The sequence below is a fragment of the Maniola jurtina genome, chromosome 19 (genome assembly GCF_905333055.1).
Source record: "Maniola jurtina chromosome 19, ilManJurt1.1, whole genome shotgun sequence".
In the NCBI taxonomy this organism is placed as follows: Eukaryota; Metazoa; Arthropoda; class Insecta; order Lepidoptera; family Nymphalidae; genus Maniola; species Maniola jurtina.
Window position 1 is genome coordinate 10601612 of NC_060047.1, and position 27888 is coordinate 10629499.

General features: G+C 34.9%; 1 protein-coding gene and 1 long non-coding RNA gene across 6 annotated transcripts in view; one reads left to right on the forward strand and one right to left on the reverse strand.

Moving 5' to 3' along the window:
• Positions 1 to 6200, reverse strand: part of LOC123874806 — a 237826-nt gene extending 231626 nt beyond the window's left edge. For 2 of the 5 annotated variants that reach the window (XM_045920313.1, XM_045920314.1), the window contains exons 1-2: positions 5889 to 6200; positions 3944 to 4076 (exon numbers count right to left, since the gene is read on the reverse strand). The gene's annotated coding sequence lies outside the window, so the exon portion shown is untranslated. Of the gene's footprint in view, positions 1 to 3939; positions 4087 to 5888 lie in introns of all 5 variants that reach the window. The other 3 variants (XM_045920315.1, XM_045920317.1, XM_045920316.1) reach the window with 3 other exon arrangements.
• LOC123874831 lies at positions 50 to 27701 on the forward strand. The gene is made up of 3 exons (XR_006798015.1): positions 50 to 60; positions 6610 to 6620; positions 27643 to 27701. It is a non-coding gene; the product is annotated as an uncharacterized LOC123874831 (long non-coding RNA).
• Positions 27702 to 27888: the final 187 nt, after the last annotated feature.

Sequence of the window (27888 nt, forward strand, 5' to 3'; positions counted from 1 at the left end):
GCGTTTAAACTTAGGTAGGGTTAAGAAAACCGACGTTAAGGAAAAGATTTTAAAAACTAAGTTTAATAAGATCCCTCTTAAGTACCTACCTATTTGAATTACGAGGTATAATTGACATGTGAATTTGAAAAGGCTAGAAAAGGCCTTTTGAAATTAAAATTGCCCTGGTTAGAATAATTAGGTCAGTTAGAGCAAGCTTGTACTGTGAAATCTCACCACTCGATTTTTTCATCCTCATCCTATCTCGTTCAATTCGTATAATAAACCAAAGAATTTATTTCTTTTTAAATAGCCAATGTGTGTGCATAAATATAACTCCATGTGTTATGGAACTGAGATAAAAATATCCATGGTTTTCTTCAGTGCACTTCAAGTCAACAAAAACCGTAATCTTGAGACCGAGATGTTGCATTCCGATTAGAATTTCGTAGAAGTTAATAACAGTCTCGTTGAGAAAATTCCTTTCAATTTAGTACAGACATTAACCATCGTTGCAAAGCCATTTTGATAAGCCACGATAGAATTTATGCAAAGAAATGGCAAACATTTTGCAGGGACTTGCATCCCGAGTGTCTTACAGCATCCCAATGAGATTTGTTTCAGCCATTACCGAGTTGAAATACTTTGAGATTTATATGGAGTTAGTTTGTGGAGTCGTGCTAGATCTTTCACTTAGGATAAATGTGGAGACACGTTTTGAATAACATTAAGGGTGCTCGCCCACTTATGAGACCAAGACGACGAGCCACACTGTCTAGACTAGCACTTAACTAATAAAACTTCTAACACGCACTACAAAAACCTAACATAATGCCGGCTGTAAATATCTATGTCCAAGTCATAAAATACTTCAAAGTTGCTACGCTCAAAGAAATATTTGCTTTTGCTAGGATGACGTATAGAGCAGTTTTCTTTAGGCTACCGGATTTAAATTACCACCATTTAATAAGACGAACTGTCAATAAGTAACGAAATGAGAGAAGCTTCGTATTCATTTTGAGCTTCAATTTGAGGCAATATGAGACTCCTCAGATGAAACAAATGCAAATAAATAATTTATATTTCTATTCTATTCTAAAAAACGTCTGCTCTGTCCCAACTAGACATGCGTTGGATTTAGGTTCCTTTGACCACGGCAAAATACCAACAAAATATGGCTAGGCAATTTGCCTCATATCTCAGGTTAAGGCAGCGTCTAATATCGTTTACAGAGAGTTGAGTTGAGATGCTGCTTTGATCCGTGACTTTCTCTAGTGGAATATGTAGCTAATTTAGAGGACTGATTATTATGATCATCTCAGGTCTTAAGATCAGTTGAAAATGCAATTTCATCTAAAGTGGAATTAATGATCTTGGACTTTGACTAACTAATGCGCGATCACCTTTACCAGCTTATAACTATTCGAACTTGGTAAGATATCTGATTACTTCACTTCGGACAGAGTTCAAATCCGATACTGAAATACGTGAGTTATTATTGGCTGGAGAAGTCTATATTGGAAACAACAAGCCTTGTTTGGTAATCTAATACCAGATTGTTTGTATAAGGTAACGATTCCTTTTGGAATTGTCATTTTATCTCCAATTTCAGTATGAATTTGAATATTTTTCTCGTTAGAGTGCTCTATCTAATTAGAATTATATTGATTTCTTGGGAATTCAATATTTTTTAGGTTTTCAATAAATATGTAATCTGATTGGTATCATTTCACCTACACTTTGAAAAAAAGTAAATCTTAACATACAATTCACTTATTTACCTGATCAGGGGCCTTACTACCATCGCTTAAAGTAGTACTTTTAGCGGTGGTAGTAGGGCCCCAGGAATTAACTTCTAAGTCTCAAATCTAAGCATTCTTACAAGATAGATGTATGTCTACATACGAGTATATGAAAATCATTTTAAGATCCCGTTGAAAACAAAGTGTCCTTAGTTGCAAATTATAGTAAACACTTATTATTTATTTTTCATAGGTTTGTAGTACCGCTTACTGATTCATACAAGATACATCTATTTGTTAACATAATTATTACGTAAGTAAGTAATAAAAGTATACATATATTTATCTTTTTCCCGTTTAACGAAACAGAGTACATTTTTGTGTACAAAAAAAATATCAACTAAACGGCATTCTCTCCGAACCGATAAAAATAAATCATACCGGACAGCCCTGCCAGTGTCTTGAAAAATTGTCTACACAAAAATTCTTTAAATAAAAGCAATGTCCTCGGAGCTCCCTCAGAAGCCTACATTGTGGGCCTCCTTTATTTATTTTTCATTTTTCATCCTCGAAACTCTAATGTTCTTTAATGAAAAGAAGCCGATACGACCAACATTTTTTTCAACTTGATTCTCTTCGCGATGTTTCATTTCAAGATGGCTGCCTCATTATCTATGGTTCAATGGTTTTATGACAAGTGTTGGTTTTTAATATATTTAAAAATAAATATTTAAATACTTTTTGTCTTTTTATAATATTCTTTGTAGATTTTTATGATATAATGAATGTTCCTAAAAATATTCAATATTATTAAGTTAATTAAAAAAAAATTAAAGTTATATTTTCAATTTGATTGTGTCTAACTTAAATATTTACTGTCTCATTTAACATAAAATAATATATTTAATACGTCATAGGTATTTTATTCGAGCATAATAGGTACCTACTATTATTTATTCTTATACTAGAAGAACTAGCTAATAGATTGCTTTAGCTTTAAAGCTTTTTAGAGATCTAAAAAGGACAAATAAAATATTGTGATAACTATGTATCGTGCATCGAATAACCAGCAAAACTTTTTTCTACAAATAAAATGGAAGCACTAGAAAATATATTTAGAAAACAATTTCCATTTGAAATGTTAGTAAAGTACAAACCAGTCATTTGTCAGTAAAAGAATGCAAGGCTAGTATGCAAGCATCGGCCTCTGCCTACATATTTAGTGGAGAGTCAAGTTGAAAAGCAAGTGGGTATTCGAAATGATTTATGTACTTGGTATGTGGAGCTTCTTTTTAATATCGGTGAAGATAAAATAATATTTGTAGACCGTTTGAATACTGAACATGCTTGGAATTTATGAAAGACAGGCGTAGGTAATGTTAGAAATCGTTTTATGGGAAAGTTACCAGTCTTTTGGGAATTCGTCTGCTAAATGTTACCCAAATAGCCAAAATAAGATATTGACGAAGTTAAGTCCTTTTATCTCAATAAAAAGTACCTAAAAGATAGATAAAAACTGGGTAGTGCAAGCAGTTCCTGGTACGTACCTACCTAAGTAGATACACTCGTATCATATTATGAAGAAATTAAAATTAAAACCTAAAATAAAAAATTGAACCACAGATGCTTAGTAATTCTTATAAGTAGGTATAAAATTTACTTAATAAAAGATTATTACTGTAATGTCCATAGTTATTCTTATTAAATTCGTAATATATAAAAAAGTAGCTATTTAAGTAATATTATTTACACTAATTAGTCTTAAGAGTTACCGGGATGTTATCTTAAATTATCTAATATGAGTAAAAGAAATTCTAATACTCAGTTCAGCAAGAAGGAATATAGTCACCTAAAAACAGTTCTTCCAAAAATAGGGAAGAACATAAACGTAACGTACTTACTTTATTAATTAAAAATATTCTAAAAATTCAAACAGCGTACAATACAAAACGATGTCGCAAAACGTGACTTTAGCGAAATTAGAAAATTTCCTTTCAACAATCTTCTTATATAAGAATTCAAGAAAAATTTACATAAGGAATAAAGAAAATAGCACCTTAGTCGCGTCCACACCAAAAAAAATTCACCGAGAATTTCTCTATGCAAAGTCATCTACACTAAGGATTTGTGCCTCTACAAGATAATTTACGTCGAAAACGATGCGAAACTCAAATTGTTATTGGCGTGGACGCGCCTTTAGCAAAAAAATTTGTTAAACTTACTTCGCAGCTTATTATCTCCACGGCAGGAAATTATGCTGTTCTCAACTTTGTATCACTCACTTTATCTTGAGCACTTTCGGTTTCAGTTACAACAAAAACTCCGCTAATTCAATTATTGTCTTCTTTATTGTTACTGTAAAAAGCTAAATATGAATCTAATGCCTCTGGTTTGCTGGTCCCACGGTGCGTGGGTCCAATGAGAACATTTTGATACACAATTCCAGCGAGTTATGATATCACTAGAGTAGCAATGTCCAAGTCACTAATAATAATAATTATGTCCATGTCCAATACAACAAAAAATTGAATTACTATCTAGTGTTTGGATCGAATGAGAACATTTTAATATACAATTCCAGTTCGTTATTGTAACATTACTAGACTAACGTAGTAATGTCTATATCAATAATAAAGAATAACTACAGTAAAATGAACTCTGCCTGATTTATGTACAAGTTTACCACTGTATTTTTGTCATTCTGTAAATTGCCCATGTCCATAATAAAGTCCATATTATCCAATACAGCAATATGGATCTATATGACTGGTGTATGAGTTTACCTATCACGCTTTTAACATTCAGTAAAGTTATGGACCTAATTATGACTATCAATAAAATCGCATCTTTAATGATTGTTATGACTAGACTCTTAATTTAATATAACAATAGCAAAAGAGATAAATAATTTTATGTATATTATTGATGATTATGATTGATGTATATGTTTAATTAGTTACAAGCTGTTTTTGTAAACATCAAGATGTGGGTACGGTTTTTGACGCCTGTTTTTAACAATTAGTAAAGTTCTGGACCTACTTTAATTATTCTGTCAGTATCTAATATCGCTTTCATTGCAAAATCATATGATGCAACTTTAAATTAAGTAAATAGGTATACCTATCTAACAAAAGCAAAGAGTTGCATAACAATTTTATGTAGATATAATTGACTTAAAACTGTTAATTAATTCTAAGTCTACGTCTGCTTAATCATCAGGTGGGTATGTTTTATTGTCATTTGATGTACTCATGAGGTCTATTGCATCATGATCTAGCTCAATGCACAGTGAAATTTAAAACTCTGTTGGTTAACTATGAAACCAATGATGATAAACACTACACAAAACTAATGAGCTGACCGCAACGGATCATTAACCAATAACCGTTACGAAAGTTCAATTGATATTGTTTGTGCTCTTCCGTTAATTGATTTTTGTAAACATTGACTTTATTGTTCATTCCCCGGATATTATTTTGTTGGAAGCGATAAAAATTGTGTTGTTTAATTGCGAACAATGGTCTATTGTACAGGTCCCATTAGATTGATGACCCTCCCTAAAACATTTTTTATTGGAGACTTTTTTCCACTAATGAAACTCTATCAATGGAATAATTTGTATTTCACTCTTAATCTAGAACTTTTTTTAATGACTCTTTCTAAAACATTTTTTATTGGAAACTTTTTCCAGTTATGAAACTCTATCACTAGAATCTTTATTATTTTACTCTTAATCTAGGTACAGCTTTTTAGACCTTATGTCTATCCCTATTTTTATTGAAAAGAGTACCTACTGAGTTTTTTGCTAGCTCTTCTCAAAAAAATCTGCTTTAAAAACTAGTGGTAGAGTCTTGACATGTCTTAAAACCATTCATTTTGTGTGGTCTACAGTAGTAGACATGAAATACAATTTACTTCTTATTGGATTCTAATTTTCTATTAGCATTTTAATCAAATTCACAGTCATTCTAAAGTTCAATAAAAGCAGAAGCCATTTCCCGGCTAATATCGTATTCCACATTAACTAAATGTATCACAAAGTCATAATACTCGGCTAAAACTAAATCATTTCACGTTTCCGTTCTAAAGTTACATTCGTGAGTTCCCTCCCGATCCATTAAACGTTGTCAGACGTCAACAATGTCGACAACATCGTTCTAATATTACCGTTCGACTGATGTATGTTTATCTTTGATTGAATCAAACAAATCTCATCGTAGCCACATCCGTTTTATATGAAAACCACTTTTTCCAAACGAAGGACCAACAAACCGCAGCACTTTTACGGAATTTTATATTTCAAATACCTCTGTCCGAAACACTGGAGTATCTCACAGCACTGTTAGCAATCCGTTGTGATATGAGTCAGGTTTTTAGGACACACTATCTGGGAATAAACATCCCTATGCAAATAAGCCGACGACGCATCAGTTGCGATGTTTCGAGCGCGGGAGAGGCGACCGGCAGCGACGCGGTTCCTCTGGTGGTCGGAAAACGACTGGCTGAAAATTATGTTTAGCTGCGGGCCACACCGGCTATTGCATCCGAGTATAAACGAAAATGGCCGAATGTAATTTTGAAGTGTGAATGAAATGGATGAAGGATGTTTCTGGGATGAGGGAGACGGTTGCGCAGGTAGGGTGGGAAACTGCATCGAGGATAGGGGTTCCGTCTGCACAGGTTGGAGATAGAGTGCATTTGTTTGCGAAACGCAGTAAAGGTGTCGCTTGAGGGCGTAAAAATTTTCAACTGAAGCAAAAGGCAAAGGTATCTAAGCCATTTATCTTCCGGACGTTGACGTAGAGGGACTTTTCTTACTTAGATATAAGAGTAACAGAAAGCGTATGAAATACGTGGAATAGTTTATTATTCTCGCAAAGAATCAGAGTAGCTACCTATGTTTAATTAATTGTAGTTCTCTAAATAAAATATATCTTAGCTACCAATTGACATTTAATGGTGTTTACTAAACAAATAATATTGATAAAACAAGTATTATTGTTCTTAACCTACTTCTTTATCTTCTCTATCCTAAGTATATAAACTCTAGTCAGTGTTGTTTTTTCCAACTTGTCTATTCATGTCTCAATTAATTATCATAGCTTTAACCTCTCTATTTGCTTTAACTCCAAGATTTCTTCTGATTATCCAATGTCTTTCCATCATTTCTTGGTGTTCCCATTTACTAACTTTTTAAAATACTAATTGTGCTGCTCTACATCATCCATTTTATTTGTTTTACTGAACTGGTTTTCATATAATCTATACTTACATATAATAAAATTGTAGAAAAGTGGTGTCTGTACAATGGAAATATATAAAAAAAAGTAGCAGGGGTTGTTATTATATCGATGCCGAACCCGAAATTGTAATTAATTTTTTTTTGTCTGTTTGTCTGTTTGTCTGTGTGTTTGTGCACGCTAATATCAGAAACGGCTTATTCGATTTAGATACGGTTTTCACTAATATATTGTAGTAAGCTTCACTTAACATTTAGTGTTTATTTCATGTCAATCGGTTCATAAATAAAAAAATTATGTCAATTTAAACAATCACGGCGAACATTTTTAACGTACAGAGTATATGCTGCCCGAAAAGTCACTATTCCACGCGAACGAAGTTGCGGGCACAGCTAGTCCTTCAATATTTTAGTGATCTGTCCTGAAAAGACGGATGGACAGACGAAATTAAACAATTCGTTCGTTGGATTCAGGAGACGTGGTGCAAGACCATGCATAGGGTAGTGGAAGTCCCTCTAAGAGACCAATGTCCAGCAGTGGCCTTCTATCGGTTGATGGTGATGATCTTGACTGAAAACCTAAAAAAAACCTAAAAAGCAGAACATATTTTATGGAATACTCTTAGTGTCTGTCTGTCTGTCTTTCCGTCTACCACAACCATATTATGTATTTATGTACATTCAACTTCCCTATAATTTAAAATACAATTAATTGTTCTACTTTTATATTGCAGCTGAGCAATATACCACGGGGTAATTCAATTTACTTTCAAACACCCGCTAGGGCTTGCTTGTCATCAAATTTGTGTCAATTGTGTGTCAATTGGCGATACGGAATTATCTAATTGTCATCCATTTGTCATCGCTCTCCAACAAATTAATGGGTTATTACCCGCCTTTCAAATAATTATTAATTTGACACAATTCCATAACCCATCCACCTAAATTCCTACATAGCTACTTATTCCAGCAAAGGTTGCCTTGCCTGGTAGAGATTGCTCTAAGCAATAAGGTCGCCTTTGCACACAATTGTTTTTCCTGTTTTCTTCTTTCTGTTGTGTTCCTTTCATAGATATGTAGTTCCTTTACATGTGTTTTTTGTGAACAATAAAGATTTTCTATCTATCTATCTAAATTGTTTTGAACCATCTATGTTTTCAACCATTGATATATTTTAGTAGGTATGGATGGATGACAAATCACTAACAAAATAGCATCGCTAAAGTGTTCAGGTATTTTTAAAATAAGAACAAAATATTTATTCTAAATTAAAACTTAACACCCTAATTTTTTGGTGCCTTACCCACAATTTCTCTATCTCAATCTCTGTCTAAATCTATTCTTCAAGATATTGTATCCTTTGCATGTATATAAACAAATGATAAATATTGGACCATCATTTCCAATTCAGTAAATGCATCAAGACTAGATTTTGTTTGCCTATTTTTTCTGTGGATTAAGGCTTTGTCTGATTAGTTAGAATTTTGTATTCGATGACTCTAAATAGCTCCAAAGGCTGGGCATATTTTACTAACAAGTCAAAGCACAAAATAATATTATCTCCGAAGAAAATTACGAGAAAAAACAAATACTTACTAAGAAAGTAGTTTTGGAAATCTATACAGTTTCGGGAACTTTCAAAAAACCGCAAAAAATTCGTAAGTTGGAACCACCTTGAATCGTATTTTATGGTCATAACATAACCGTAAGGTCCAATAAAATCTCTGCATACTCGTCGTAACATATTATTACATTAAAAAGCAGTGCACGCTATACGCCCGCTCTTGAAAAGTTTAAACTAGCTCCCACCAAAGAATATCCTTTTCATATTCCGTATTCGTGAAATTTAAATTTAAAATCACATTGCATTGTACTATTGTGAACCTTATATGCCTCGTAATAGGGGGGAAAGTTTTCTTTTCATGCACAATCCCTTCTGAACTATGACTACAGGTGTTAAATAACAATATTCAGTAGTTTATTCCAGTGATTTGTGCTGACTCGAATGTATTGGCTTTTAAAGTTGGGGAAGGCTACTTTCATAGTTGGAAACTTTATTTTACACAAATTTCTCTTTTTATGTAGTGCCAGTTATTTTTTATACCAGCTAAGTATACGTTTTACTTTATTGAACTAATAGAGAATAATGATACCTTAGAATTACATTTTTTTTTCAATGAAAATATTAGTAATACATCAAGCCAGCGTTATCAAATTTCTATACAAATCATGCCCACGTGGAATTATGCAAATCTACGCTGGACAGCCAGGCTGATCCTTTGCGCAAAAATGAGTCACCTTTCTGTCACCAGATAAGGCTATTACACAAGTGTAAATTAAAAATTTATAACACCCCCGACAAGTGAAGGTTACAGTAACTAGAAAAGAACTGATAACTTTAAAACGGCTGAACCGATTTTCTTGGATTATAGCTAAGAACACTTTCGATCAAGCCACCTTTCAAACAAAAAAAAAAAACTGAATTAAAATCGGTCCATTAGTTTAGGAGCTACGATGCCACAGACAGTTACACAGATACACACGTCAAACTTATAACAGCCCTCTTTTTGGGTCGGGGTTTACCAAAATATTTGAAAATGAACTTGAAAACTACTTAACTAATGAATTTTTTCTAGTTCTTACTGATGCTTTTAATTCTGGAAAATTTATTATGTTTTACTTCTTTTTTTTGTTAGTAGGTATAAGTTATTCGGATTTTTTTAGTTTTTGTAGAGCGTAGAGCTTGCTTAGTTTTGGGGAAGGAATTAATTTGACTTCCACTATTATGTAACAGTATTTTTTAATAAAATATATTTTATTCCCTTTCTACTAAGTTTAATGGCTGTATGTAAAAGCCCTTAGTATAGGTACTTAGGTACAATTATTATTGTTAATAGCATTTGTAGAGCAGCCTATTAGCTAGCACGTCTTTGACAATATTTATCGCCCATTCCATACCATATTACGAGTATATTATGTGAATGTGGCGTGCCAGAGATTAACATAACTTAACTTAAGACCTTTTTACGCCAGAGCAACATTGCGACATTGACGCATGCCCCAGGGCGGCATGCTATAATAATAATATCACTACACAATACACCTATTACAAATGAGAAAGTGTGTTTGTTTGTTGGTTTGTTGGGTTATTGGTTTATGCTTCAATCGTGAAAAAAAATATGTCAGAGACTACTTTTTATCCCGGAAAATCAAAAAGTTCCCAGGGATTTTTGAAAATCTAAATCCACACGGATGAAGTTTAAATTGTGGCAAGAATCATTAGCAGACTGCCATACCGTATCAGCTAATACTCCAAGCCTCAATAGCTCAACGGTAATAGGAGCGGACTCGAAATCTTAAAGGTCGGCGGTTCAAACCCCACCCGTTGCACTATTGTCGTAACTCACTCCTAACACAACTTTACGCTTAGTTGGAAGGAAAAAGGGAATGTCAGTCATGATTAAAATGGCTAATATTATTTAAAGAAAAAGAGTGCCGCATGGCCTCAAAATTAAGGTTTCAATTTGTAGCATGCCGCAATGTCGCATGTTATTAACAGGGCTCTCTCCGTCACTCGTTTCCACTCGTTTCATACAATCGTAGTTCCAATTTCATTTGAATACTAAGCAACCAAAGTCCATGAAATTTTGCAGACATATTCCAGAAACTAATATCTGCGTCTGTGGTGTTTTAGATTTATCTAAAAATATGTAGTTTTAAAATTACAGGGGCGCAAAGATTTGTATGTAAATTTTAAAGACCTTGTAACTTTGAAACCGAATATTTTAACAGAAATCTGGAAAACCACAGACATAGATATTAGTTTCTAGAATATGTCTGCAAAATTTCATGGACTTTGGTTGCTTAATATTCAAATGAAATTGGAACTACGATTGTATGAAACGAGTGACGGAGAGAGCCCTCTTAAACCCTAGCGTGAATTTACGTTACGTTTACGTTTGTTTAACATTTGAAATATTCAAAGAACTTTAACACAGAAGATTACCATGATCTTGAAAGAACGTAACTTTAACAAAGAAGATTACCATAACATTATAGATTTACCTTATAGATGTTAATATTATGAACACAATAAGATAGTAGTTGTAGATTTGCAAGCATTATCACGTCCCACACGTGGTTAACTTGAATAGAGCGCGTCCGCACCAACGGAAATTATCTGTGGGCGGAATCCGGGATTTATCGATGTGTATGGATGGGCTTATAATGAATTTCATACTCGTTTTGCACTGTTTGTTCTGTTATCAAAAAAAAGTTATTTCTTCTTCAAACCCCTTTGATTTGGCTATTGTCTTTATGATCTTATGGTAGATTCATTTCATTTTTTTTTTCATTTATTCATTCTAAGTTCTTAAACTATTTCAATGCACAAATAGTTATTCTAAATATTATTTTATAATATTTTGCTATGTACTATTTGTTAGTAGATGTGCCTTATAAACAGTATTATAATAAATTGCAAACAAAAAAACCACTGTATAAGCGGTGATAGCCTAGTGGTTAAGACGTCTCGGCTCGGGGGGTCGGGGCTTCGATCCCTGGCTCCTCTAATTTTTGGAGCTATGTGCGTTTTTTGCTATTAAGAAGTGGAACATCCTGAGGGAACCTGGATGCCTGAGAGTTCTCTATAATGCTAGCAAAAGTGTGTGAAGTCTGCCAATCAATTTGCACTGGGCCAGCGCGGCGTAGCGAACTATGACCAAAAGTCTTTTCATTCTGAGAGGAGACCTGTGCTCAGTAGTGGGCCGGCGATCGGTTGATCATAGTAATGATGAATATTTTTTTTAAAGAATATTAGCCATGTTAAATGACTAATATTCCCCTTTCCTCTCCAACTAAGCGTCGGGCTTGTGCTAGGAGTAGGTACGATAATAGTGCAACGGGCGGGGTTTGAACCGTCGACCTTTCGGTTTTCAGTCCGCTCCTTTACCGGTTGAGCTATTGAGGCTCTGTTTTTTCATAATTCATAGCTAGGTGCCCACTACCTAATAATCGAAACTTCAGGTCTGGTAACTTGGGTAGAATAGTAATTACCATTTCTTCGATGAATACCAGATATTGTCGCCTACACAGTTGAATCTAAATGATTTACACTTGCATATTTTGAGTAGCGAAAACAAAAAGCAATATAATGACTTCTATATGACTATAAGCTGTATAATGACTTCTATATGACGCATTGTGCGCGTAATGGCTACCGGGCGTCGTAACTCGTGCGCTGTCTCGCAAACGAGTCCGAGACTGTGCGGTTGACAGTTCATTGCGGATTTGCAAAGGCGTATAATGCGAATGCGTTATGAGTGCGGCTCAGTTGCGGTAGCGTATTTCACAGGACTTCGTACAGACTCATACGAAGCGATTTGCTTCCTTTTGAAGAATAGTGAATAGGAACCTTATCGGCAGGCGTACTACACCTTAGGCTGCATCATCTCGTACTGCTTGGTGTGATGGTAGTCAATTGAAAGCTATATAGTTAAGTAACAAGTGTAAATTAAAATTTTTCAACACTCCCGACAAATCATTCATTCATTCATTTTCAAATAAATAATTATGTATATCTAGGAAACGTCCATCTTGACAGCTTGACATTTGTCAATTGACACTTGAATATTATGAACCTAAGGGTTATCTAACCTTCTTTTCTACAAGAAAACTAGAAAATAGCTGATAACTTTTAAACGGCTGAACCAATTTTTTTGGATTATAGCTAAGAACACTCTCGATCAAGCCACCTTTCAAACATAAAAAAGTAAATTAAAATCGGTTCATTCATTTAGGCACTACGATGCCACAGACAGATACACAGATACACAGACACACAGATACACAGATACACACGTCAAACTTATAACACCCCTCTTTTTGGGTCGGGGGTTAAAAACATAGGTGGATATAGTAATATTGCAATGTGCGTGTAATGTCTACCAGGCGTCGTACTGTGCGGTCTACAGTTCATTGCGGATTTGCAAAGGCGTATTATGCGAATGCGTCATGAGTGCGGCTTAGTTGCGGTAGCGTATTTCATAGGCCTGTGTTACTAAATGAAATTTTAACTGATTCAAAAAATTGACGCATTAACTGTCTATTAAATGATGGAATTTACTGTGAAAAACTTATTTGTTTCTCTAGGAAAAACTATACTTTTATAGCACAAATACAGGAATAAATCTGAAAACCACGAATTTGTGGTTCCATCATTTAAAAAATAATTAAATGTGTTTAAATTTTCAAAGTAAGATAACTATACCAAGTGGGGTATCACATGAAAGGGCTTTTCCTGTACATTCTAAAACGGATTTTTATTTATTTTTACACATAATAGTCTTTGATTTATTGTGCAAAATGTTGGAAAAAATACCCGAGTACGGAACCCTCAGTGCACAAGCTCACTCGCACTTGGCCGGTTTTTTTTATGTTTTGCATTTTATTGCAGTGCTAATGATGATGATGATGAAGGGCTGCATATTGTCTACAAACAATACCAAGGCATATCTGAACATTTAACTTACGAGGCTACCGCGTAAATTCATGCAGTCTGTGTGGACTATGAATGCATTTGATGTGTTACCTACTTGGCTTCGTTCCATTTAATTGGGGCGTTGATCTATTTCTACATAACGAAAGGGTATCAAGACATCACTAATAGACGATGATCTATAGGTGAGGCACCTATTATTAGAAACGATAATTATTTCATCAAATGAAGCTCTCTCCCCTCAGTCCTTTTTACTCTGAGTTTATCTCTCATAAATTTAAGATTATAAAAGTCCAAACACTACTGCCATATGCCATTATAGAGTTCCATATTTCAGTGTCCATCATCAGAGACGCTCAATGAAACCATAATCAGCTTCCCCCAAACCTCAGTCCCCCTCACAGCGTGTCTCCTGGCTCCTATCCTTGGCCTATTGACATAGGACCCCGATCGGGTATATTTCTACTAACACATGAGTTCAGCTGTCAGACATTATGGATATCATGATAGTTTAAACGCTAAAATACAAGGTGTGCCCACTGCTAGCCACTTGTGAGCGGCGTTTCATCGAATATTCTGGAATCCGCGAATATTTATGTAAAACCCACTCAAGTGCAAGTCGGATTCGCATACGAAGAGTTCCGTACCATCGTACAATACTTTTTACCCATTTTTTTATCTGCACGGTGGCCATTTTGAACTTTTTATTATTTGTTGTTATCGCAGCAATACAAGCTCTGTGAAAATTTTAACTCTCTACCTATTACGGTTCATGAGATGCCTGCTGACAGGCGGACGTACAGATAGCGGTGGCTGTGCACCGTCACCGTTTGGGTTCGGAAATCGGAACCCCATAAAGCTGTACCTACTTCCCGCTAAATCTTGTGTCTTAGCCCACACAGCTTTCATTCATACACACCGCGTTGGTAGCACGATGTTTATGAGAACAGTGCACGCCCAGAGGTATTGCAATCATAAGGTGCTACTGTTTACACCACTGTCTTTTTGAGAGTTGAGACCTATAAGAGAAAACTTAGGATAGGTGGTTCTGAAGTCCTGTGGAATTTTCAAAAAGTAATGTTTCAAAAAAAGAAGCTACGTAAGATCAAGTTTTTAGTACAGTTGTAGTTTGATCCTACATCGCAAACATTTGTAGAAACAGATTTTCTAAATTTTTTTTTTGACAATAACTCTTAAATTTTTCTTTTTCAGTCAACGGCTTTTTAGACATAGGACGCTCAGTACTGCTGTGAGCCCCATATCTTGGAAGGTGTGATAATTATTTTGTTAAGTACTTAAATTATAATCCCCAACTGTAAATGTGGTTTTGGAATCACAAAAATAATGTACAATATCTACACAACATATATACAACTACAAATTAAAGATTTTGGATTTTTCCTTTACTGGTGCTATGAGACATTGCTTCGTAATGGTTCTAGTTCAACATGAGTAAGTAGGTATCCTGAAGATATTCGTTTATGTGAGTGTCAAAATATGCGGTAAAAATGACTGTATTTTTCGATCGCTTTGTCTGAGAAGCTTGGTTTTTTACAGGTCCATTTTACAGGTAAGTATAAATTTCAACTTAATACCTCTACACATTCCTGAAAAAAGGGTCTTGACAGACAAACAGAAAAAAGTGATTCCTAAGGTTCCATTTCCCATTTGAGGTACGGAACCCTAAAAATAAGCGTAGTTATATTATTATCTTTGGGCATCTTTCTAGCCTATTTCCAGGCCAAAATCTATTATAATTGATTAAGTCTAATAAGAGTTCGGGAAAATTAGTTAGCAGGTATCAATTATTTATACTTAGAGGCCGACCTCCATAATAGATAAAGAAAGTCTCTAGGGATATAATAAATGTAGGTGTGAAGAGACGATAGCTTTGGGGATAATTTGAGAATGTTCTGAGCTCTGGAATTTTATTGATTACTAGTTTATATCTGTGAAAATCCTTTCAAATATGAATGAATGAATGAATATACTTTACGAGTGTAAAGTATATTTATTTATACTACAAGTGTAAATTTAAAAAAAAAACTAAATTAAAATCGGTTTATTAGTTTAGGAGCTACGATGCCACAGACAGATACACAGATACATACGTCAAACTTATAACACCCCTCTTTTTGGGTCGGGTGTTAATAATGTAGGCTTGTAGGAGCGACTCTAGCAAGCGTGCCTCATTTATTATGAAAATCCCCATTAAAATTCTACTACCGTCCTTCAATATAGGTGTAACAAACAGTGAATATCCGATAATATTCGTTCGAGAAATGAACACGTCGCGGATGATTTACACGCCAATAACTCTGTGTTCTAATTGTGGACACTCGATTTCGCACGGCTGCAGGACAATGGTAGTGGTTTTGTTTTTTGAAGTGAGCTCGGGTAGTTTCCTGTTTATTATGACAGTATGAGATTTAAGAGAAGTGTCCCTAGCGCACTGCCCAGCGCTCTTCATACAAACGTAGTTTGGTTACATTTGTATTTAAATGAGAATCAAACTACGATTTTATACCAATCAAACTCAATAATTTCTTACGTGCGTTTAAGTAATATCATTTGCAAACACCCTGAGACCATGCCTGAGAGGTCTCCATAAAGTTCTGAAAGATGTGTGAAATCTTCCATCCGCACTTGGCCAGCGTGGTGGACTTTGTCCACCACCAAACCCGTGCTCAGTACTGAGCCGGCAATGTGTTGACAATGATGATGATGGTGAAATTCAATGACATTCTTGAACACGTTCTAGAACGTGAAGACGTTAAACGTCAAAACGTTCTAGAAACTAATAATATCTTGTCTGTGCAAATTACCAAAAAACATCTAGATTTGAAATTACACGGGTTTAATGATTGACTACCTATGTGAATCCCTTTATTTAAACAACTTTAAGCACATCAAGACAGCTGCAGGGGTAAGTAGGTATCTACCTATTCTTGTTTTACAGAGTATTCGCCGCGGGCGTAGTGTAGCTAATACCTGAATGTTATGAGCCCTATTTAAGAGGGCTCTCTCCGTCACTCGCTTCATACAAACGTAGTTCCAATTTCATTTGAATATTTAGCAACCAAATTCCATGAAATTTTGCAGACATATTCTAGAAACTAATATCTATGTCTGTGGTTTTCCAGATTTCTGTTAAAATATTCGGTTTCAAAGTTACGCGGTCTTAAAAATTTACATACAAATCTTTGAGCCCCTGTAATTATAAAACTACATATTTTTAGAAAAATCTAAAACACACAGACACAGATATTAGTTTCTAGAATATGTCTGCAAAATTTCATAGACTTTGGTTGTTTAATATTCAAATGAAATTGGAACTACGATTGTATGAAGCGAGTGACGGAGAGAGCCCTGTTAAAGTCTTCACGGTTGTATGCAAAGATATGGGATATAGCCTAAACTTGTCATGTATTTAGTAGTAGACAACTATTATTAGGCCATTTCACTAGAGTAACGTACTCTTTGTATTGTTTTACGTAGGAAAATCGTATATTGTTGTAGTCCGGGTAGAAGCTGTTATAGCCTAGTGGTTAAAACTCCCGTGCTTTTTGGAGCTAGAGTTATGTGTTTTAAGTAGGTAGTTACTTAATTAAATATCAGTTCATTCCTTAACGGTGAAAGCAAACATCGTGACATACCTACATGCCTGACAGTTCTCCATAATTCCATCTCCACACACACACTCATTGCTCCGTTGCGACGAGATTGACGAATAAAACCATCCAACAAACAACCTCACTTTCGCATTTGTAATATGGGTAGTGACATTACGGAAAGATAAATAGGCTGACTGATGATACTCTCTCAGTCTAACCCACTGGGATTAGAAACTCGAAATTTTGAGTGTAGGTTCCTTTTACGAAGTAGAAAGTATTTTTGAAATTTTTACCTTCAAGAAGGTTACTGGAGGTACCAATATAGCGTAGGTAGGTATACCTATGCTTCCCACAATGCAACAATGTTATAATTTGTAAACAGGTCTCATCTTTCTGCGTTTGCCATTTTCGTACAGTGTTCTCCGAAAAAATGTATTTCGTCAATGAAAGTGTTTGTATTATTAATACAATGTCTCATGATTTCCATGTATTTTACTTGTGTACTAGCCACTGTATACAGATGATATCATGTAGAGTATATAAATATTCGATCTTAGACTTCTTAGAGGTTCCTGGTATTTAAATGAATAAGTCGTGAGCATTACCTATTTTGTTTTGTAGGCATAGGTAATAGTCTTTTTTGAACACCAATTGAAAAAACCTTTAATACTAAGTTAATGTTGTAGGGCTATTAAGGCCATGGTATTTATTTTTTGGTAGGATTAGGTACTTTTTCTGTTGCAAAATCAAGTTATAATAAAGTAAATCATAATTTGCCAAGAACCGGAGCGGTTCACACCGGATAGGTCACTCGCAAAGGGCTTGGATCCCAGGACCAGCGTTTAACACTCTTATTGAGGCTGCCCCACAAAGCGAGAGCTTTACAAAGGGACTTATCTGCTTATAGATACTAGAAGTGGCAGATGTAAAAAAACCGAAAAAAATAAATTTTGCAGAGAGCGCTTCATTAAAAAGAAATAATGAATACATTTCGATGGCTTAGTGGTTCTTTGATGATTTTCGCTCCAAATTATGTAAGTATATGAAGAAACAAGATTGTTCACGTTACATTGAATGATAGAAATGCAATAGAAATACCTTATTATAATACCAGCTTATTAGGAATCAGAGGAGTGCCCATCCATGGAACTTCCATGGAAAGGAAGTTTGATTTTCATATGAATGTAATAAAATCCAAGGGTAGACATATTCTACAAAATATTTAATAGGTGTCTGTGATTTTTCATACTAATTAATTATTTATGTGTCTTGGCTGCCTATCCGAGCACCTAGCCCGTCACGCTGGCATACTAACTCATAGTCCAACGACAAAACTATCCCAACTAAACACTCGCTTCCCTCCAACTCGTTTCTCGTTAATCGTCAGCGGTCGAACGAGTGCTTAAATCAGTCTTATACTTCACACTTCCAGTTTTCTAAGTCTCCGTAACGTAGCCCCTAACAAAAGGTTTCCACATTATATAGCTGAGACTCAAGAGCCTTATCCGGAAGAAGCCACTCGTAAGGTAAATACTCCATTGTGAAGAGAACAGAGGTGTTGTGTATAATCACCTTATATTAGAAGGGATAAGAGGCTGGTCACTTAAGACATTAATTTAGGATTTTCTGGCCTTCTGATTTCTTAGAGCACTTTGGCGTAACCGGCGTGAATAATCGCCCGTCATGGCACACACACATTATCCACATATTACTCGTTACTCGTCAACTCGTTTCTCGCTAATCGTTGGTTATCGAGCAAGTGCCTAAGTCAGTCTTATGCAGCGTCCACACACTGCTTTACTCGCCCAATTAATCGTTTTCGGTGCGTTGGCCCCACCGCAGTGGATTTCAGTATTGGGTGCTAAAAGGGCACTGCGTTGCCGTTGCAAAAGGTAGTCCTAAAATACATAAACTCTATACTTAACTTATAAGTAAGTAGTTATAAACTTTCAGTAGGCTAGTTAACCCTACGCCGATTTCAGCTGTATGATTTGCAATGACCTTTAATAACGTTTTATAACGTCTACGTTTAGCATCTAATTAACTTATTTTACTGAAAATTGGATCAAGTCATTAATTATTTACCAAAATCCTGTCCTAATACTAAACACGGTCTAAGTAACAACCGCTGTTTTTTTTCTACATTAACCGCAGCAAGACTATTCTCTAAGCGCTGCTCTATAAGAAAATGAAGTGAGCGTAAATTCGTTTTTCTCGTTATGTCGTTTGTGCAAAACGTTCTAAAGACAGAGGTCACTAATATGCATTATATTTCGGATTGATACTTCGATTTGTTTCGATCACAGAAATCCTAATCATAAGGTTTCGACTCTGTACTACAAGTGTGAATCGATTCTAAGGCTGAGATCTATAGAGCATGCTTTGAATTTGCTCACGAGACAGCGTTATAGCGCTGGCATAAACCTGTCTCGTTTTAACTGAAACTTAAGTCTAAGCAAAATCAAAGTGCACTCTATAGATTTTAACCTTAGACTCAACTTAGTAAGTGCCAAAGATGTTACAATGGTGAAAACGATGGCACTATATAATAGCTATTTCATGTTAGATTCTATTAATTACTGTATTATTGTGTCAAAGGTGTTACAACAGTGAACTCGTCAGTGAACTCAACGATGAAAACTTAGAGAATACTTACTCTAGGCGGAAATTTTCTCGGTCATCTTTCCAGGGGTGGCACATGCCATTCAATTTTTCATTACCATTATACTATTATAGAGGATACATTACGTGCGTCTGATTCAGCGCTTTTCCCGCCATTAAGGGCACAAAGGGGGGCGGCGGTAAACACAAATAAATCCGAGAGGAAGATCAAGAATATGATGAATGATTTTAAAATGATTCCACGGTCCTTTGTGTTTAGGGTAGAAGAGTATTGTAATTTAGTAGTTGAACTCTATTTGAATGTGTAAATTCAGCTCGTTCACACAGGCTGCGTAAGCGTAGACGTAGCGCGTACGATTGCGTTGCAATGTATGGAATTTTATAAAACATGGCATACCGCTTGCGTGGCGTGAACGTTCACGTGGACATAATGCGTGCAGTTACGTCTATGGGTTCACGCGCGTCACTACGCACGTGTCACGTGTACGTGCTGCATACGCAATTGATGTGAATCGGCCTTTAAATGGAAACGGCAACTTGGCCTTACCAAAAGCCTACTAAGGTTATGGTTGGATCCTTAATTTTCATGTGGATGTTTATGATCTATAATTACTTATTTTATTTTGATAATAAAAACAGTAATATGTATTAGAAAATTGTTTTTTTTTTTAATGACATATCAACAAAATTTCTACAGGGTGTTTGGTAATTAGTATATAATGACGACACGTACCCATGCTACTTTGTTGATCTGATAAACACAATGCTGAAGTATAACGACGAAATAAAATTATAAAAATTTCCATACAAAATTTTAAAAAAAATTATGTCAAATTGTTCTAACTCACTGAGATCGTTGGCCATCTTAAGATAGCACATTAGTGCCATAAAAACTTGGTCATAAAAAAAATTAAAATTTTGTATGGAAATTTTTATAATTTTATTTCGACATTTTACTTCAACAATGTATTTATCAGATCAAAGTAGCATGGGTACGTGTCGTCATCTATACATATAATAATTATATAATAATTTTACCAAACATCCTGTTTAATGCCATAAGTCAATTTAAGTTTTATGTAGATTTAAGTACACCGTTTGATGTACCTACTGTACCTAAATTAAAATGATTTCTCTTTTATACAATTACTATTAGACTAGCTGTGCCCGCGACTTCGTTCGCGTGGAATAGTGACTTTTCGCGCTTTATATAGCCACGGACGCTCAGGCGCGAGGCGCCGTGATTCTTTAAATTGACATAACTTTTTTATTTATGAACCGATTGACATGAAATAAACACTAAATCCTAAGTGAAGCTTACTACAATATATTAGTGAAAACCGTATCTAAATCGAATAAGCCGTTTCTGAGATTAGCGTGCACAAACACACAGACAAACAGACAAACAGACAAACAGACAAACAGACAAAAAAAATTAATTACAATTTCGGGTTCGGCATCGATATAATAACAACCCCTGCTACTTTTTTTTTATATATTTCCATTGTACAGACACCACTTTTCTACAATTTTATTATATGTATAAATAATAATAGATATAGATATGCGCTGAATAAAGGAAGTGTTTTCTCCTATTCGTTTTATTTTTTGCAAGTAAAGATGTCTTATTATCCGCCAATAAAAATAATAAAGTACAATATAAAAAGAGTTAAGATAAGGTAACACTACTTACTTCCATTAGGTATATTTTATAGTATGGAATATTCTCGCAGTTGTGGCACGTTGTGGGCATCACACTAATATTATAATATTGTATTATATTATAATAATGTACATCAAAACATACAGAGCCTCACCGGCAAGGATGGTAAAAATTTTAAATCAAGTAGTAATACAACAGACAAGCAATGTATGATTAATCTTGTACACCAAAATATACAGGGCTTGTCTGGAAAAGAATATGAAATTGAACTTTTTATAAAAAAATTAGATATCGATATTCTATGCCTTACTGAGCATTGGCTCAATAGTTATCAATTAATTGTCAATCTTGGAAATTATTCATTGTCAAGTGCGTTCACAAGAAAGAAGGCTATTCGCGGAGGATCTATGATAATAACCCGCAACAACATTAATTACAAGGAACGAAAAGACATTCTTAATCTTTCGGTTGAACGCACTATTGAGCTGTCCTGTGTTGAGCTGGAGCGATATATTATAGTTTGCGCATACCGACCTCCTTCGGGTGACTTTTCTCTGTTTGAGGACGTTATGGAGGAGGCACTGAGGCGGATATGTAGGTCATCAAAAAAAATATTGATTTGTGGAGACTTTAATATTGATATTTTACTTCACACCTCCTTTACAGACAGATTACTTAACTTATTTAAAAGTTTTAATTTAGAAAACATTTTTGTTGAGCCCACACGTGTAACTGCAACTTCAGCTACTTGTATTGATAACATTTTTGGTGATTGTAAAATTGTTAAAAAATCCATTATCACCACTCTTAGATCCGACCACTGTGGACAAATGATATCTGTTCCCAGCTCTCAACAAAATATAATGAAAGTTATAAAGTATAGGCCAGTCACCACCAAAAAAGTAAGGCAATTCAAACTCAATATTTTATCTACTTTACCTACAATTGACCTTACACAGGGTGGTCCGGATGAACTCTATAAAGCTTTTTTTAGCTGTATAAACTCCCAATTTAATTGTATTTTTAAAGTCATAGAAAAAAGATTGTTTAAAAATCTTAAATTTAGTGAGTGGGCTACTGCTGGCATTTATAAAAGTAGGAACAAGCTGTTTGACTTGTATGCAGAAAAGCAATATAATTATACCCCAACATTTGTTCAGTATGTAAGAAATTATTCAAAATTATTTAGAAATGTTTGCATACAAGCTAAGTCAATTCACATAAAACAGAAAATTATTAATTCTGATAATAAAATCAAAGCAGCTTGGGATATCATCACAGATGAAACTGGGAAACGTAAAGTGGAAAATAATAAATTGGAACTTAAAATTAACAACCATATTACTGACTCCGACTTAGAAATAGCAAACGTATTTGAGGACTTTTTTCGAAACATTCCAGTTACCACTACCAGTTCCCTTAACTCGTCGCCAACGAAAGCCTACACTCTTCTAAGGAGCAATGTTTCTGAGTGCAGTGTATTATTTAAATTTGAACACGTTACCCCATATGATATTGTTAAAGTATTCAAATCGCTACAGTACAAAAAAACCGGAGACCTATGGGGAATTTCAGTAAAAGTAATCAGCAATATTATTGATATTGTTGCTCCATATCTTACTCTAATCTTTAATGAGTCCGTAGATTCAGGATCCTTTCCAGATCTTATGAAATACAGTAAATTAATTCCTCTTTTTAAATCGGGTAGTAAAACTGACCCAAATAATTACAGGCCAATTTCAATTTTACCGACTTTTAGCAAGATATTTGAAAAAATTATGCTCAACCAACTGCTCCAGCACTTTAATCTGAATAAATTACTTCATTCGGAGCAGTATGGTTTTACTAAAGGTCGATCAACAATCGATGCGGGCGCAATGCTTTTAAAGCATATATTCGATGCATGGGAGAACTCACAGAATGCTATTGGAATTTTCTGTGATTTGTCTAAAGCATTCGATTGCGTTTCGCATGAGACTCTCTTGGCTAAATTGAACCACTATGGAATCAAAGACTCTGCGCTTAGTCTCATTGCGTCCTACCTCAGTGATCGTATACAAACTGTATGTGTAAATGATGTGAAGTCATCCGGATCAGCCTCACTAATGGGTGTTCCACAAGGCTCTATCTTAGGTCCCTTCATGTTTTTGGTATATATAAACGATTTACCATATTTCGTCCAAAATGATTGCGATATTGTACTATTTGCTGATGATACGTCTTTGATTTTTAAAGTCGATAGAAATTATAATAATTTTGACGATGTAAATAGAACCATATCGCAGGTTACTCATTGGTTTACTGTTAATAATTTGCTTTTAAATGCAAAGAAAACTAAGTGTGTCGAATTCGCATTGCCCAATACTAAGACGGCAAATGATTTTAATTTAATGGTAAATAATGATATGTTGAAAGTAGAAGAAACTACCGTGTTCCTAGGGATAACTTTAGATGCAAAGCTTCAATGGAACGCCCATATATCAACACTTGCTGGTAAACTCAGCTCTGCTGCTTACGCTGTTAGAAAGATTCGACAGATAACTGATGTGGAAACTGCAAAAATTGTATATTTTGCCTATTTTCACAGTATTATGTCTTACGGAATCTTACTATGGGGTAAAGCGGCAGATATTGGAAAAATTTTCGTATTACAAAAAAGGGCAATACGCGCAATCTATAATTTAAAACCGCGCGATTCCCTACGAGAGAAATTTAAGGAAATAGGTATTCTTACAGTAGCTTCTCAATATATTTACGCTAATATAATTTTTGTACGACAAAACATTCATAGTTACAAAAAAATCGGTGATTTCCACGACCGGCAAACTAGAAACCGTAATAGGCTCGCATATCCTACGCTCCGCCTCAGGAAAGTGGGAAAATCGTTTGTGGGAATGAGTGTAATATTTTATAATAAAATTCCACAATCAATTTTAGACTTGCCTTTACACAAGTTTAAAAAATCTATTAAAAGTATGCTCCTGGAAAAAGCTTATTATACAATCGAAGATTATGTAAATGACAAAAAAGCTTGGATTTGATTCGCTCCAGCAATATACGGCGCTGCAATTGCTTGTATACAGTATGGCATATTATTGTAAATTGTACATTTGAAAAGAGCAACCGCCGAGTTTCTTGCTGGTTCTTCTCGGTAGGAACAGCATTCCGAACCAGTGGTAGATTATTTTGACGATTCAAAAGCACTTGTAAAAGTTTAATTGAATAAAAATAATTTGAATTTGAATTTGAATTTGAATAAAGGCGAAAGTTTGTATGTGTGTGTGTGTGTGTGTGTGTGTGTGTGTGTGTGTGTGTGTGTGTTTGTTACTCCTTCACGCTAAAACTACTGGACGTATTGGGCTGAAATTTAGAATGGAGATAGATTATTCTCTGGATTAGCACATAGGCTACTTTTTATCCCGGAAAAATCAAAGAGTTCCCACGGGATTTTTAAAAAACTACATCCACGCGAACGAAGTCGCGGGCATCAGCTAGTACAAAATAAAACACCAAAAATACAAGTAAGTAAAGACACAATACCAACTTTTACGACTTCACAAAACATTAACAGATACGTTAAAACACCTCGCAACAACGTTTTTATTGCTATATCAAATTCTCGATCATATTTACGGCCGTGTTTTCGATGCTTTTTGCGAAATAACATCACTCACAACGCGTCAAGATGTACAAAGAATTTCTTTACAGTTTCTTTTGACCGATAATTCTGTTGGTAGATACTCGAAATCCGAGATAAGACTGTAGCATTGAACCTTTCCGAGCATTTATTTATTCTTTAAAGTATCCTTGTATACAATCTTATTTTGCTTGAAGTTAATTGTGTAAATAATGAAGATCATCATCAACTTAATCTATCGCTAGATTGAGTAGTCTCTCCGTCACTCGCTCCATACAAACGTAGTTCGTCTCACATTGGAATACTAACCAATCATACCTTCTCATTGGAATTTTGTAGAAACGTTCCGGGAACTAATATCTATGCTTATGGTTTTCCAGATTTCCGTTAAAATATTCGGTTTCAAAGTTACGTGGTCTTAAAAATTCACTTACAAATCTTTGAGACCCTCTAATTTTAAAACTACATATTTTTAGAAAAATCACCACACCACATGCACAGATATTAGTTTCTACAATATGTCTGCAAAATTTCATGGACTTTGGCTGCATTCAAATGAAATTGGGACTACGATTGTATGGAGTAAGTGACGGAGAGAGCCCTGTTAGTCACCAATCTAGTCAGTGCGGACTAATTTTTATCCCGTAAAATCAAAGAGTTCCCACAGGATAATTAAGGGCTCATTGTTTAACTGATTTATATGAAACGTTTTGTGCAGGGGTAATTTGCGTCCCGGAAATTGGCACAGGCAATTTTGTATCCTGGAAAATCAAAGAGCTCCCACGGGATTTTTAAAACCTTTTTTTTTCAATTTATTTACTTAAGACACAAAAAATTCGTCGATCCGATTTTGTCATTTGCCTCAGAGATACAAGTAGCTTGCATCCCAGAGACTGACATAAACTATTTTATGTCCTGAAAAATTAAAGACCGCGGACGGGGTTTTAAAAACATAAATCCACGCGGATGAATTCGCAGGCAATGTCCCGACCATTCAGTCAAGATCAACGTTCAACGGCATTCACAATGCCGTTTGGCGTTATGCGATTTCAACCCAAATTCAATAGGCATTAGATGTTAACCATTCAAGTGTGGCTACTCGGTTTAACGCGTCGAATTATTATGGCTTTGTTGGGCAGTGATATGGTTTTGAGCGAGCATAATATAATTATAATGAAATTTGAATTTATACCCTTCTAGTAAATTTAGGAAGATACTCATAAGACAAGAGACTCGTAATATTATAAATTACTAGAATTACACCCTACTGAGTATTTCGTTCAAATTTATTTGAATAGGCCGAATGTTTACAGCTTTCTCCTCTTGTTTAAATCATGAGTAATGGTTTTAATCAAAGCTGTTGATTTTCCTTGAATTAAATTTCGCTACATTATGGTATTGTTCTATTTATTTAAGAAATGAATCTTTTTAACTTATTATAATGCTAGAGGATGCCCTCGACTTCGTCCGCGTGGATTTAGGTTTTAAAGATCCCGTGGGAAGTGTTTGATTTTCCGAGAAAAAAGCCTGCCTTGCCTATGCCAATCACAGGGACGCAAGCTATCTCGGTACCAAATTTCATACAAATCGGTTTAGTGGATGGGTTTTTGGGAATCCCGTGGGAACTCTTTGATTTTCCGAGAGTAGCCTATGAAGCGGTGAAACTGTTGGGCCGTGAAAAGGTAGCAGATACACAGACACACTTTCGCATTTATAACATTAGTATGGGTACAAATATAATAAATACTTAAATATAAAAATTACAAAACAGTGTCATCTAAATCGCTGTAACGAGGCAGGGTGCCCAGAACGCTGGCTGCGTTACCTCGTTGAATGGCCAGACTAATATGCTGACCTAGGTAAACTGCCAGACCTCCGGTCACCCGTGGACTCCACTAGACGGGATGACAGTTCCTTAAAAGAGGATCCGGCATCCTCGCCCTACGAACCCATGGTCTCCACCCCAAAAGGCAATAATATATAATTTCACATTAATAAATTACAAAATGTTATTTCTTGTACGATGGTAGCTGGCACGGTAGCCTTCGTATGCGAGTCAAACTCGCACTTGGCTAAATTTTTTTGGGCAATCGTGTGAAAATTAAACGACTAATCGAATAATTTGGCTTTGTATCTGTTCACTAAAACCAGATTCTATAAATAACGACGAAAACTTCGTGCTTATAAATATTTATCAAGAGGATTGAGTTCTAACCGAATCCGATTAGAACTGAAATAATATGATAATTGAATTAATGAAAAACATAGAAATCCAATTGGAATAATGGATGCCAAACCGTTGAAATCAGCAATCAGGGTCCGCAATTCAATAAATTGAGAGCCTCGAAAATGTCACGCTTTTCGTTAAAGCTTGAAACACACACAGCGCGTAACGGAAATGTGACTAATGCCACAGTAAACTAAAGTGAGGAAACTCTCGATATGATTATAAATCGATGATCTGTCAAATATTAGTCCAGGAGAGACGTAAAATAGAATAGAATAGAATAGAATAGAATTAACTTTATTCATTGGATCAACATACAGGTAATACAAAACACACTTAAAATATAAAACTTAAAAAATAAATAAAACTTAAAATATAAAATATAAAACTTAAAGACTAACTTAACTTAAACATGGTGTTGAGTACCTGCTATATGTTGTGCCAACGAAAAGGCCCGAACTCAGCTTAATGTTGTGGGTACACAATGTACCCACAACGCTGGTATTCTGTTCGGGCCCAAACGAGGGAAGTTCTGGAAGTTCTTGTAATTCTGTAAACTGTTAATTCAAAATAAAACTAAAATAAAACATGATTAAAAATAAAAAATTACTTATGATTAAAAATAATAATTTCTCTAACGTAATATTATCTAAAAGTTCTATGCGAATA